This window comes from Salmo trutta, unplaced genomic scaffold (genome assembly GCF_901001165.1).
Source record: "Salmo trutta unplaced genomic scaffold, fSalTru1.1, whole genome shotgun sequence".
Lineage (NCBI taxonomy): Eukaryota > Metazoa > Chordata > Actinopteri > Salmoniformes > Salmonidae > Salmo > Salmo trutta.
The window spans coordinates 756,691-770,706 of NW_021823423.1; positions in this window are offsets into that span (position 1 = coordinate 756,691).

Genomic DNA, 14,016 nt, shown 5'->3' on the forward strand with positions numbered 1-14,016 from the left:
AGCCTCCACTCTTCTGGGAAGGCTTTCCACTAGATGTTGGAACATTGCTGCGGGGACTTGCTTCCATTCAGCCACAAGAGCATTAGTGAGGTCAGGGACTGATTTTGGGCAATTAAACCTGGCTCGCAGTCGGCATTCCAATTCATCCCAAAGGTCTTCGATGGGGTTAAGGTCAGGGCTCTGTGCAGGCCAGTCAAGTTCTTCCACACCGATCTCGAACAAACCATTTCTGTATGAACCTGGCTTTATGCACAGGGGGATTGTCATGCTGAAAGAGGAAAGGCCCTTCCCCAAACTGTTGCCACAAAGTTGGAAGCACAGAATCGTCTAGAATGTCATTGATTGCTGTAGCGTTAATATTTCCCATCACTGGCATTGCGCATGGTGATCTTAGGCTTGTGTGCTGCTGCTCGGCCATGGAAACCCATTTGATGAAGCTCTCGACAAACAATTATTGTGCTGACGTTGCTTCCAGAAGCAGTTTGGAACTCGGTAGTGAGTGTTGCAACCGAGGACAGACGATTTTTACGCGTTACGCGCTTCAGCACTCGGTGGTCCTGTCCTGTTCCGTTCAGTGAGCTTGTGCGGCCTACTTGTTGGAAGGGTGGCATCCTATGACAGTGCGACGTTGAAAGTCACTGAGCTCTTCAGTAAGGCCATTCTACTGCCAATGTTTGTCTATGGAGATTGCATGGCTGTGTGCTCGATTTTATACACCTGTCAGCAACGGGTTTGGCTGAAATAGCCGAATCCATATACTTTTGAATATATAGTGTACATATTGAATTTGAAATATATGCAATACATTTGCCAAGAGGACATCTTGAGTGGAGGACTGAAGGATTTGAAATGTAAATGTGAGCTTAAATTTCAAGAGAAACATCGATACAACGTGTTAGTTTGAATAAAAAAATTGTTTTAGTTCCTGCCATTCCATTGTAGGAGGGAGGCAATGTGTCATGGCCGTCGTAGTGATTAGACCAAAATGCAGCGGGGATGTGAATGCTCATTTTCTTCTTTATTAAAATAAATGAACACTGAACAAAAAGAACGACGAAAACAGTCCTGTCAGGCACACAGCTAAACAAGAAACAACTACCCACAAAACCCATGGAAAAACACCCCTACTAAATAGGACCTTCAATTAGAGGCAACGAGGAACAGCTGCCTCCAATTGAAGGTCAAAACAATAAACTAAACATAGAAATAGAATAACTAGAAAATAGAACATAGAAATAAAAAACATAGAACACTACCCAAAAACCCTGACAACACAAAACAAACACACCCCTGCCACGTCCTGACCAAACTACAATAACAAATAACCCCTTATACTGGTCAGGACGGGACAGTACCCCCCCCCCCCCCCAAAGGTGCAGACCCCGGATGCACCTAAACATAAAAAACACAAAAATAAACCCAAACTAAAGGGAGGGAAGGGAGGGTGGCCACCGTCACCGACAGTTCTTGTGCTACATCCCCCCCTCCCCAATCCTCCTACTACGGAGGTGGCTCAGGCTCCGGCCTTAGTACCCAACCTAACCTGTCCACCCCCGCTGAAGGCTCAGGGCTAAGGCGCGTCGCTGGAGACCTCGGGTTGATGCGCATCGCTGGAGACCTCGGACTGGCGGGCGACTCTGGGAGCTCCGGACTGAAGGGCGACTCTGGCTGCGCCGGGTCCGGACTGTAGGGCGACTCTGGCTGCGCCGGCTCCGGACTGTAGACCGACTCTGGCTGCGCCGGCTCCGGACTGTAGGCCGACTCTCTCGGTTCTGGACTGTAGGCCGTCTCTCTCGGTTCCGGACTGTAGGCCGTCTCTCTCGGTTCCGGACTGTAGGCCGTCTCTCTCGGTTCCAGACTGTAGGATGTCGCCGGAAGCACTGGACGGGGAACTGTCGCCGGAAGCTCTGGACGGGGAACTGTCACCGGAAGCTCTGGACGGGGAACTGTCGTCGGAAGCTCTGGACGGGGAACAGTCGCCGGAAGCTCTGGACGGGGAACTGTCACCGGAAGCTCTGGACGGGGAACTGTCGTCGGAAGCTCTGGACGGGGAACTGTCACCGGAAGCTCTGGACGGGGAACTGAAATATATGAATCCCAAATGGCACCCTAGTCCCTATCTAGTGCACTACTTTTGACTAGGGCCTATAGGGGCGTCATATATGGGCCCTGGTCAAAAGTAGTGCACTACATGGGGAATAGTGTGCCATTTAGGACGCGGCCAGTGCGTCACTGTAGACACACTCAACTGTCTGTCTGTAGACACACTCAACTGTCTGTCTGTGTTGTCCCTTAAAAACCCTGGCGCCTCATGGACAGCAGGAAGAGGACACATAGCTGACCACTGACCCATCACATCACTCCACCATGGAAACAGCATGTTTCATGTTCCTTCAAGTCTTACGTTGTCCACTCACTCTGTTTAGGTCTGAAATGGCAACCTAGTCCCCATCTAGTGCATTATTTTTGACCAGGCAGGAACCCTCTGGGGTAGGTAGTGAATAGAATGTCATTTTGTACGCAGCCTCTGTATTCCCCTCAGTCAGTCAGCCTTGACTTGACATGATCACTTGTACTCCAAAATGATCCTGAACATTGGTTTTGGCGAGGGCAGCCTCCCCATTCCAACACATGACATCACAGCAAAGACTAGTCCACTGTTAGACAGGCTCTGTGTTAAGACTAGACCACTGTTAGACAGGCTCTATGTTAAGACTAGACCACTGTGCACATTAATTTACAGAAATACTCATCATAAACGTTGACAAAATATATAACAATTATTTAAAGAATTATAGATACACTACTTCTTAATGCAACCGCTGTGTCAGATTTCAAAATAACTTTACGTAGAAAGCACATTGTTCAATATTCTGAGTACAGAGCTCAGCCATCAATGCAAGCTATACAGCTACCCGCCAAGTCATGGCGTCAACTAAACTCAGAATTAGTATTATAAATCTTTCCTTACGTTTGCTGATCTTCGGCGGAATGCACTCACAGGACTCCCACAAGAAATGTTCATTTGTTCGATAAAGTCCATCCTTTATGTCCAAATACCTCCGTTTTGTTGGCGCGTCCAGAACACTATTCCAAAGGCACAATGCGGGAGCGCAAATCAATAGACGAAAGGTCAAAAGTTCCATTACCGTTTGTAGAAACATGTCAAACGATGTTTACAATCAATCCTTAGGGTGTTTTTAACATAAATAATCGATAATATTCCAACGGATAATAGCGTATTCATTACAGAAGAAAAATAAAAAATTCTAGCCATGTGTGAACGCGCATGAAGTAACTACATGACCTCAGACAGTCCACTGCTTGAACTGGCTGTTATTCCCTCAAAATTCACCATAGAAGCCTCAAACAACTTTCTAAAGACTGTTGACATCTAGTGGAAGCCTTAGGAAGTGCAAAATGACCCCACAGACACTGTAGTTTCAATAAACAATGGTTTGAAAGACTACAAGTCTCAGACTTCCCACTTACTGGTTGGATTTTTCTCAGGTTTTTGCCTGCCATATGAGTTCTGTTATACTCACAGACATCATTCAAACAGTTATAGAAACTTCAGAGTGTTGTCTATCCAAATCTACTAATAATATGCATATTCTAGTTTCTGGGCCCGAGTAGTAGGTCGTTTAATTTGGGTACATTTTTCATCCGGCCGTGAAAATACTGCCCCCTATACCTTAACAGATTTAAGACTAGACCACTGTTAGACAGGCTCTGTGTTAAGACTAGACCACTGTTAGACAGGCTCCGTGTTAAGACTAGACCACTGTTAGACAGGCTCTGTGTTAAGACTAGACCACTGTTAGACAGGCTCTGTGTTAAGACTAGACCACTGTTAGACAGGCTCTGTGTATGTTTCCTTCCGGAACCACTGCAAGGCCAAAAACATCAGTGGCAGTTCTCTGCTTACGTCCAAAATGACTCCCTATTCCCTATATAGTGCACTACTTTTGACCAGGGCCCTATGAGAGCCCTATGCACTACACAGGGAATAGGGTGCTATTCTTGACGCCACCCTGTATTGAGGTAATTTATAGAGGCAGTGGCACCAGACTCTTCCCGGCGCAGACAACAGACCAATAAATCCTCTCTTTTCCCCACACCTCCATTCTTCCCTGCTGCCATAACTTAGTGGATGCTGAGTAAACAGCAAATAAAGGTAGTGGCTGTAAGCGTTATTGGCCTTCTCCTCAGAGAGCCAAGCATTCCCAAAGAGTCTACGTACAGCCATTAGCCAAAGAGTAGAATTTAGTTCACAGGACCTGTAGGCTAACGTCAATTGTAAAGGTACCACATTCTATAGACTCTTCCATTGTAAAGATACAACATTCTACAGACTCTTCCATTGTAAAGATACCACATTCTATAGACTCTTCCATTGTAAAGATACCACATTCTATAGACTCTTCCATTGTAAAGATACCACATTCTATAGACTCTTCCATTGTAAAGATACCACATTCTATAGACTCTTCCATTGTAAAGATATCACATTCTATAGACTCTTCCATTGTAAAGATATCACATTCTATAGACACTTCCATTGTAAAGATACAACATTCTACAGACTCTTCCATTGTAAAGATACCACATTCTACAGACTCTTCCATTGTAAAGATACCACATTCTATAGACTCTTCCATTGTAAAGATAGCACATTCTATAGACTCTTCCATTGTAAAGATACCACATTCTATAGACTCTTCCATTGTAAAGATACCACATTCTATAGACTCTTCCATTGTAGATACCACATTCTATAGACTCTTCCATTGTAAAGATACCACATTCTATAGACTCTTCCATTGTAAAGATACCACATTCTATAGACTCTTCCATTGTAAAGATACCACATTCTATAGACTCTTCCATTGTAAAGATACCACATTCTATAGACTCTTCCATTGTAAAGATACCACATTCTATAGACTCTTCCATTGTAAAGATATCACATTCTATAGACTCTTCCATTGTAAAGATATCACATTCTATAGACACTTCCATTGTAAAGATACAACATTCTACAGACTCTTCCATTGTAAAGATACCACATTCTATAGACTCTTCCATTGTAAAGATACCACATTCTATAGACTCTTCCATTGTAAAGATACCACATTCTATAGACTCTTCCATTGTAAAGATACCACATTCTATAGACTCTTCCATTGTAAAGATAGCACATTCTATAGACTCTTCCATTGTAAAGATACCACATTCTATAGACTCTTCCATTGTAAAGATACCACATTCTATAGACTCTTCCATTGTAAAGATACCACATTCTATAGACTCTTCCATTGTAAAGATACCACATTCTATAGACTCTTCCATTGTAAAGATACCACATTCTATAGACTCTTCCATTGTAAAGATACAACATTCTATAGATCCTTCCGTTATTATACAAAAATGGACAAAAAGGAAAAAAATCGACCAGTCTTTGAGGATTGGTTTCTTAGAAGGTCCCGTTTAAGGATTTTAGGATGGGTGGTGGGTGGCGTCACATAGAAACGTCAATTAGAAATAGTCCGACATTACATTATGAAAAGGGTTATACTAACCACACAGGTTCTTAGGACACTGCTTTAGAACAATGTCCTCTGTGTAGTTCAAAATACTAGACCTATAACCTTCCAACTTCACTGGAGACTTCAGAGGGAATTTCATGGAAGAGTAAGTAGCAATTTAGCATTACATGTCAAAGTTCATTTACAAAGGTGCATTGGAAAAGTCATGTTTACAGTCATCTTTTTTCCACCCTGTCTTCCAATACATGGAAAAATGATAGGAATGATCTGCTTTTTCTCCAGGCAGCTAAAAACAAACCATAATATAAACACAATGATCCAGACGCTTCTCCAGTATCAGCAGGTTGGATTCAATAACACATAGCACGCCCACTAAAACATCACCTCTTTTAGTGTGAGGTGGTTATTGTTAACGGTCTCATTATGTATCTGCATCAATCAATCAATCAATCAGATTTGCAGATTTTCCCTCCCATCAGCAGCAGTTTCTAGACCTCTCTTAAAGGAGACCAAACCCATCATAAACAGCTCCATATACACAACAATCCACATAAAGATGCTATCATTTCAAAAGTGTTCCACATAGTTATTTAACGACACATCCCCTCTGAGCTGACCTAGATGAGGTGGTCTGATGGAAGCCTTTCATCAATACGGATATAGCAGACACCTGTAGAGAAGACAATACATGGCCTTAGCCATCTGTCTCCACACAGAGGATAGCGTCCCAACTGGCAGTGCACCCTATTCCCTATGTAGTGCACTACGTTTGACCAGATACCTATGGGCCCTGGTGCCATTTGGGATGCAGGGAGTCTTCTCCTCAAGGAGTCAACTCACCTCACAGTGCCAGGAAACTGCCTGTCTGTCTGTCTCCTTGGAACCAGAAGACACCAATTCCTGAGAAGAACAGGGTGATATTTTCTCTCTCTCTCTCTCTCTCTCTCTCTCTCTCTCTCTCTCTCTCTCTCTCTCTCTCTCTCTCTCTCTCTCTCTCTCTCTCTCTCTCTCTCTCTCTCTCTCTCTCTCTCTCTCTCTCTCTCTCTCTCTCTCTCTCTCTCTCTCTCTCTCTCTCTCTCTCTCTCTCTCTCTCTCTCTCTCTCTCTCTCTCTCTCTCTCTCTCTCTCTCTCTCTCTCTCTCTCTCTCTCTCTCTCTCTCTCTCTCTCTCTCTCTCTCTCTCTCTCTCTCTCTCTCTCTCTCTCTCTCTCTCTCTCTCTCTCTCAGCTCAGCTCAGCTCAGCTCAGCTCAGCTCAGCTCAGCTCAGCTCAGCTCAGCTCAGCTCAGCTCAGCTCAGAGAACAAGTGGCTGCTGTTCACAGTTCAAACTGCTGGATGAGACTGCCCTGAAGCCCCACACAGCCTAAAACCCCAACAGGAATAACTGGCGCAAAGCCTCAGATGGAAGTAACTAGGACGTCAACAAGTCAAGAATGGGAATGAGAACACACTGAGGGAGCTAGCTAACACACACCACAGAGGAATGAGAACACACTGAGGGAGCTAGCTAACACACACCACAGAGGAATGAGAACACACTGAGGGAGCTAGCTAACACACACCACAGAGGAATGAGAAAACAGTGAGGGAGCTAGCTAACACACACCACAGAGGAATGAGAACACACTGAGGGAGCTAGCTAACACACACCACAGAGGAATGAGAACACACTGAGGGAGCTAGCTAACACACACCACAGAGGAATGAGAACACACTGAGGGAGCTAGCTAACACACACCACAGAGGAATGAGAACACACTGAGGGAGCTAGCTAACACACACCACAGAGGAATGAGAACACACTGAGGGAGCTAGCTAACACACACCACAGAGGAATGAGAACACACTGAGGGAGCTAGCTAACACACACCACAGAGGTGTTTGTTTGCATTCTAAATGGCACCCTATTCCCTGTATAGTGCACTATTTTTGACCAAGGCCTATAAGGGCTCTGGTCAAAAGTAGTCTACTATGTAGGGATTATGGTGCAATTTGGGAATTGAGTTGCAGACAAACACCTTTGTGGTGAGTTAACTAGCTCCCTCAGGGAAAACATCCTTCATGGAAGACCAAAGTTTGTGGACTGATGGGACAGCTGGCACATGTATTCTCTTTCATCTAGACGAGTCTCTTATACAAATCTGCAAAGATACAAAATATCATCACATAATATATATGAAGCTGGGTTCAATTCATTTCTCTATAACCAAATGTTTTTATGAAGAAGATCAGTGGTTTCCAATAATCAGCAGCGAGCCAGTGAAAACAGTCACAAAGGGCTCACAAAGACATCTGTTGGTCTTTCAATATAAGCCAATTCCCCTTCTATTTGAAGTCTCATCCATACAGTATCTGTGTCCCAAAAGGCATCCTATTCCCTCCCTATTATAGTGCACTACTTTTAACCAGGACCTAATAGAGTTGCCATTTGGGATGCAGCCTGACTCCCTAACAGACCCAGCTGAGAGCTAGCTGCTCTGGTAGGGGAGAAGATGCAGCATGACTCCCTAACAGACCCAGCTGAGAGCTGGCTGCTCTGGTAGGGGAGAGGACACAGCCTGACTCCCTAACAGACCCAGCTGAGAGCTGGCTGCTCTGGTATGTGAGAGGACGCAGGCTGACTCCCTAACAGACCCAGCTGAGAGCTAGCTGCTCTGGTAGGGGAGAAGATGCAGCATGACTCCCTAACAGACCCAGCTGAGAGCTGGCTGCTCTGGTAGGTGAGAGGACGCAGGCTGACTCCCTAACAGACCCAGCTGAGAGCTGGCTGCTCTGGTAGGGGAGAAGATGCAGGCTGACTCCCTAACAGACCCAGGTGAGAGCTGGCTGCTCTGGTAGGGGAGAGGACGCAGGCTGACTCCCTAACAGACCCAGCTGAGAGCTAGCTGCTCTGGTAGAGGAGAAGATACAGCCCCACTCCCTAACAGACCCAGCTGAGAGCTGGCTGCTCTGGTAGGGGAGAAGATACAGCCCCACTCCCTAACAGACCCAGCTGAGAGCTGGCTTGCTCTTTGATTCTTCTTTTCTGGAAGAATTATTTGTCTGCTCTCCTTTTTTTCTGTCCATTCTATTCCTCCTTCCTTCCTCGGTCTGTTCTGTTTGTTTTAAACTCAGGCAAAAGGCTAAAAATAATAATCTGTAAATCTTAAATCCTAAATTATCTTGGTCTTGTTATCATGGAAAATCTCAGGCAATTGCAAGCCATCCATGTGTTAAACACCACACTACACCACAGGCCCTACTAAAAACAAAACTTCAATGCATGACAGCCTGTCCCATGTTCCATAAACCTGTCGCACGCTGAGAGAAAACAGCGTGGTGTTCGGTGTCCCAAATAGTACCCTGTTACCTATATAGTGGAGCTAGGGCTCTGGTCAAAAATAGTGCACTATATAGGGAATAGGGTCCCCATAGGGCTCTGGTCAAAAGTAGTGCACTATATAGGGAATAGGGTCCCCATAGGGCTCTGGTCAAAAGTAGTGCACTATACAGGGAATAGGGTCCCCATAGGTCTCTGGTCATAAGTACATTTTACATTATAACATTTTAGTCATTTAGCAGACGCTCTTATCCAGAGCGACTTACAGGAGTGAATGCATACATTTCATAAAAAAATGTCAGTGCTGGCCCCCCGTGGGAATCGAACCCACAACCCTGGTGTTGCAAACACCATGCTCTACCAACTGAGCTACAGGGAAAGTAGTGCACTATACAGGGAATAGGGTCCCCACAGGGCTCTGGTCATAAGTAGTGCACTACATAGGGAATAGGGTCCCCATAGGTCTCTGGTCATAAGTAGTGCACTATACAGGGAATAGGGTCCCGGTCCCCATAGGGCTCTGGTCAAAAGTAGTGCACTATACAGGGAATAGGGTCCCCATAGGTCTCTGGTCATAAGTAGTGCACTATATAGGGAATAGGGTCCCCATAGGTCTCTGGTCATAAGTAGTGCACTATACAGGGAATAGGGTCCCGGTCCCCATAGGGCTCTGGTCAAAAGTAGTGCACTATACAGGGAATAGGGTCCCCATAGGTCTCTGGTCATAAGTAGTGCACTATATAGGGAATAGGGTCCCCATAGGTCTCTGGTCATTAGTAGTGCACTATATAGGGAATAGGGTCCCCATAGGGCTCTGGTCAAAAGTAGTGCACTATACAGGGAATAGGGTCCCCATAGGTCTCTGGTCATAAGTAGTGCACTATATAGGGAATAGGGTCCCCATAGGGCTCTGGTCAAAAGTAGTGCACTATACAGGGAATAGGGTCCCCATAGGTCTCTGGTCATAAGTAGTGCACTATACAGGGAATAGGGTCCCGGTCCCCATAGGGCTCTGGTCAAAAGTAGTGCACTATACAGGGAATAGGGTCCCCATAGGTCTCTGGTCATAAGTAGTGCACTATATAGGGAATAGGGTCCCCATAGGGCTCTGGTCAAAAGTAGTGCACTATACAGGGAATAGGGTCCCCATAGGTCTCTGGTCATAAGTACATTTTACATTATAACATTTTAGTCATTTAGCAGACGCTCTTATCCAGAGCGACTTACAGGAGTGAATGCATACATTTCATAAAAAAATGTCAGTGCTGGCCCCCTGTGGGAATCGAACCCACAACCCTGGTGTTGCAAACACCATGCTCTACCAACTGAGCTACAGGGAAAGTAGTGCACTATACAGGGAATAGGGTCCCCACAGGGCTCTGGTCATAAGTAGTGCACTACATAGGGAATAGGGTCCCCATAGGTCTCTGGTCATAAGTAGTGCACTATACAGGGAATAGGGTCCCGGTCCCCATAGGGCTCTGGTCAAAAGTAGTGCACTATACAGGGAATAGGGTCCCCATAGGTCTCTGGTCATAAGTAGTGCACTATATAGGGAATAGGGTCCCCATAGGTCTCTGGTCATTAGTAGTGCACTATATAGGGAATAGGGTCCCCATAGGGCTCTGGTCAAAAGTAGTGCACTATACAGGGAATAGGGTCCCCATAGGTCTCTGGTCATAAGTAGTGCACTATATAGGGAATAGGGTCCCCATAGGGCTCTGGTCAAAAGTAGTGCACTATACAGGGAATAGGGTCCCCATAGGTCTCTGGTCATAAGTACATTTTACATTATAACATTTTAGTCATTTAGCAGACGCTCTTATCCAGAGCGACTTACAGGAGTGAATGCATACATTTCATAAAAAAATGTCAGTTCTGGCCCCCCGTGGGAATCGAACCCACAACCCTGGTGTTGCAAACACCATGCTCTACCAACTGAGCTACAGGGAAAGTAGTGCACTATACAGGGAATAGGGTCCCCACAGGGCTCTGGTCATAAGTAGTGCACTATATAGGGAATAGGGTCCCCATAGGGCTCTGGTCATAAGTAGTGCACTACATAGGGAATAGGGTCCAAATAGGGCTCTGGTCATAAGTAGTGCACTATATAGGGAATAGGGTCCAAATAGGGCTCTGGTCATAAGTAGTGCACTATATAGGGAATAGGGTCCAAATAGGGCACTGGTTAAAAGTAGTGCACTACATAGGGTGCCAGGTGCCATTTGGGGATTTTATTTTGTTCAGACAAGCTAAAAATGGGAAGATTTCTGAATGAAACAATGATTATTCCAATTATTCGTAGCCTACAGCCTGGTTAGATAGCCAACCAATTAGATAGGCCTTTGACCAATTATGTTGATCTCTCTGTCCTTCTTAGATCAGAGAAATGTAGCCTCTTATAACAACCAGATGCTGCTAGCTTATAGATCGACTCCACTGAGATGTTTCTCTACTTGATGAAGGTATGAAGAAGTTAGAAGAAGTATGGAAGACTGGAAGCAGCAGCTGTTTACTGTACAACCACCCACTGGACTGAAGACACAACCACCCACTAGACTGAAGACACAACCACCCACTAGACTGAAGACACAACCACCCACTAGACTGAAGACACAACCACCCACTAGACTGAAGACACAACCACCCACTAGACTGAAGATACAACCACCCACTAGACTGAAGACACAACCACCCACTGGACTGAAGACACAACCACCCACTGGACTGAACACACAACCACCCACTAGACTGAAGACACAACCACCCACTAGACTGAAGACACAACCACCCACTAGACTGAAGACACAACCACCCACTAGACTGAAGACACAACCACCCACTAGACTGAAGACCCAACCACCCACTAGACTGAAGACACAACCACCCACTGGACTGAAGACACAACCACCCACTGGACTGGACTGAAGACACAACCCCCCACTGGACTGAAGACACAACCACCCACTGGACTGGACTGAAGACACAACCACCCACTGGACTGAAGACACAACCACCCACTGGACTGAAGACACAACCACCCACTGGACTGAAGACACAACCACCCACTAGACTGAAGACACAACCACCCACTAGACTGAAGATACAACCACCCACTAGACTGAAGACCCAACCACCCACTAGACTGAAGACACAACCACCTACTAGACTGAAGACACAACCACCTACTAGACTGAAGACACAACCACCCACTAGACTGAAGACACAACCACCCACTAGACTGAAGACACAACCACCCACTAGACTGAACACACAACCACCCACTAGACTGAAGACACAACCACCCACTAGACTGAAGACACAACCACCCACTGGACTGGACTGAAGACACAACCACCCACTGGACTGAAGACACAACCACCCACTGGACTGAACACACAACCACCCACTAGACTGAAGACACAACCACCCACTAGACTGAAGACACAACCACCCACTAGACTGAACACACAACCACCCACTAGACTGAAGACACAACCACCCACTAGACTGAAGACACAACCACCCACTGGACTGGACTGAAGACACAACCACCCACTGGACTGAACACACAACCACCCACTAGACTGAAGACACAACCACCCACTAGACTGAAGACACAACCACCCACTGGACTGAAGATACAACCACCCACTAGACTGAAGACACAACCACCCACTAGACTGAAGACACAACCACCCACTGGACTGAAGATACAACCACCCACTGGACTGGACTGAAGACACAACCACCCACTGGACTGAAGATACAACCACCCACTAGACTGAAGACACAACCACCCACTAGACTGAAGACACAACCACCCACTAGACTGAAGACACAACCACCCACTAGACTGAAGATACAACCACCCACTGGACTGAAGACACAACCACCCACTGGACTGAACACACAACCACCCACTAGACTGAAGACACAACCACCCACTAGACTGAAGACACAACCACCCACTAGACTGAAGACACAACCACCCACTGGACTGAAGACACAACCACCCACTAGACTGAAGACACAACCACCCACTAGACTGAAGACACAACCACCCACTAGACTGAAGATACAACCACCCACTGGACTGAAGACACAACCACCCACTGGACTGAACACACAACCACCCACTGGACTGAAGACACAACCACCCACTAGACTGAACACACAACCACCCACTAGACTGAAGACACAACCACCCACTAGACTGAAGACACAACCACCCACTGGACTGGACTGAAGACACAACCACCCACTGGACTGAAGACACAACCACCCACTGGACTGAAGACACAACCACCCACTAGACTGAACACACAACCACCCACTGGACTGAAGACACAACCACCCACTGGACTGAAGACACAACCACCCACTAGACTGAACACACAACCACCCACTGGACTGAAGACACAACCACCCACTAGACTGAACACACAACCACCCACTGGACTGAAGACACAACCACCCACTGGACTGAAGACACAACCACCCACTAGACTGAAGACACAACCACCCACTGGACTGAAGACACAACCACCCACTAGACTGAAGACACAACCACCCACTAGACTGAACACACAACCACCCACTAGACTGAAGACACAACCACCCACTAGACTGAAGACACAACCACCCACTGGACTGGACTGAAGACACAACCACCCACTGGACTGAAGACACAACCCCCCACTGGACTGAAGACACAACCACCCACTGGACTGAAGACACAACCACCCACTGGACTGAAGACACAACCACCCACTGGACTGAAGACACAACCACCCACTGGACTGAAGACACAACCACCCACTAGACTGAACACACAACCACCCACTAGACTGAAGACACAACCACCCACTGGACTGGCCCAGTGATCTGGGTTATGTCCCAAATGAAACCCTATTCCCTTTATAGTGCACTACTTTTGACCAGGGCGCCGTCTGAAGATCCAGGGGAAGGGAGGAGGAACAGAGGCAGGTTGTGTATGGTTGAGTGTGGCTCCATGGTTTTGGTGAGGAGGCAGCAGCATCCTCCACAAGGAGCTCTTTTCTACCACCTTTGAACTCCATGTGAACCCAAAAGTTGTCTGAAATGACTTCGCAAAGCAGAGAACTTGATTACTAAAAACTAAAGGATTCA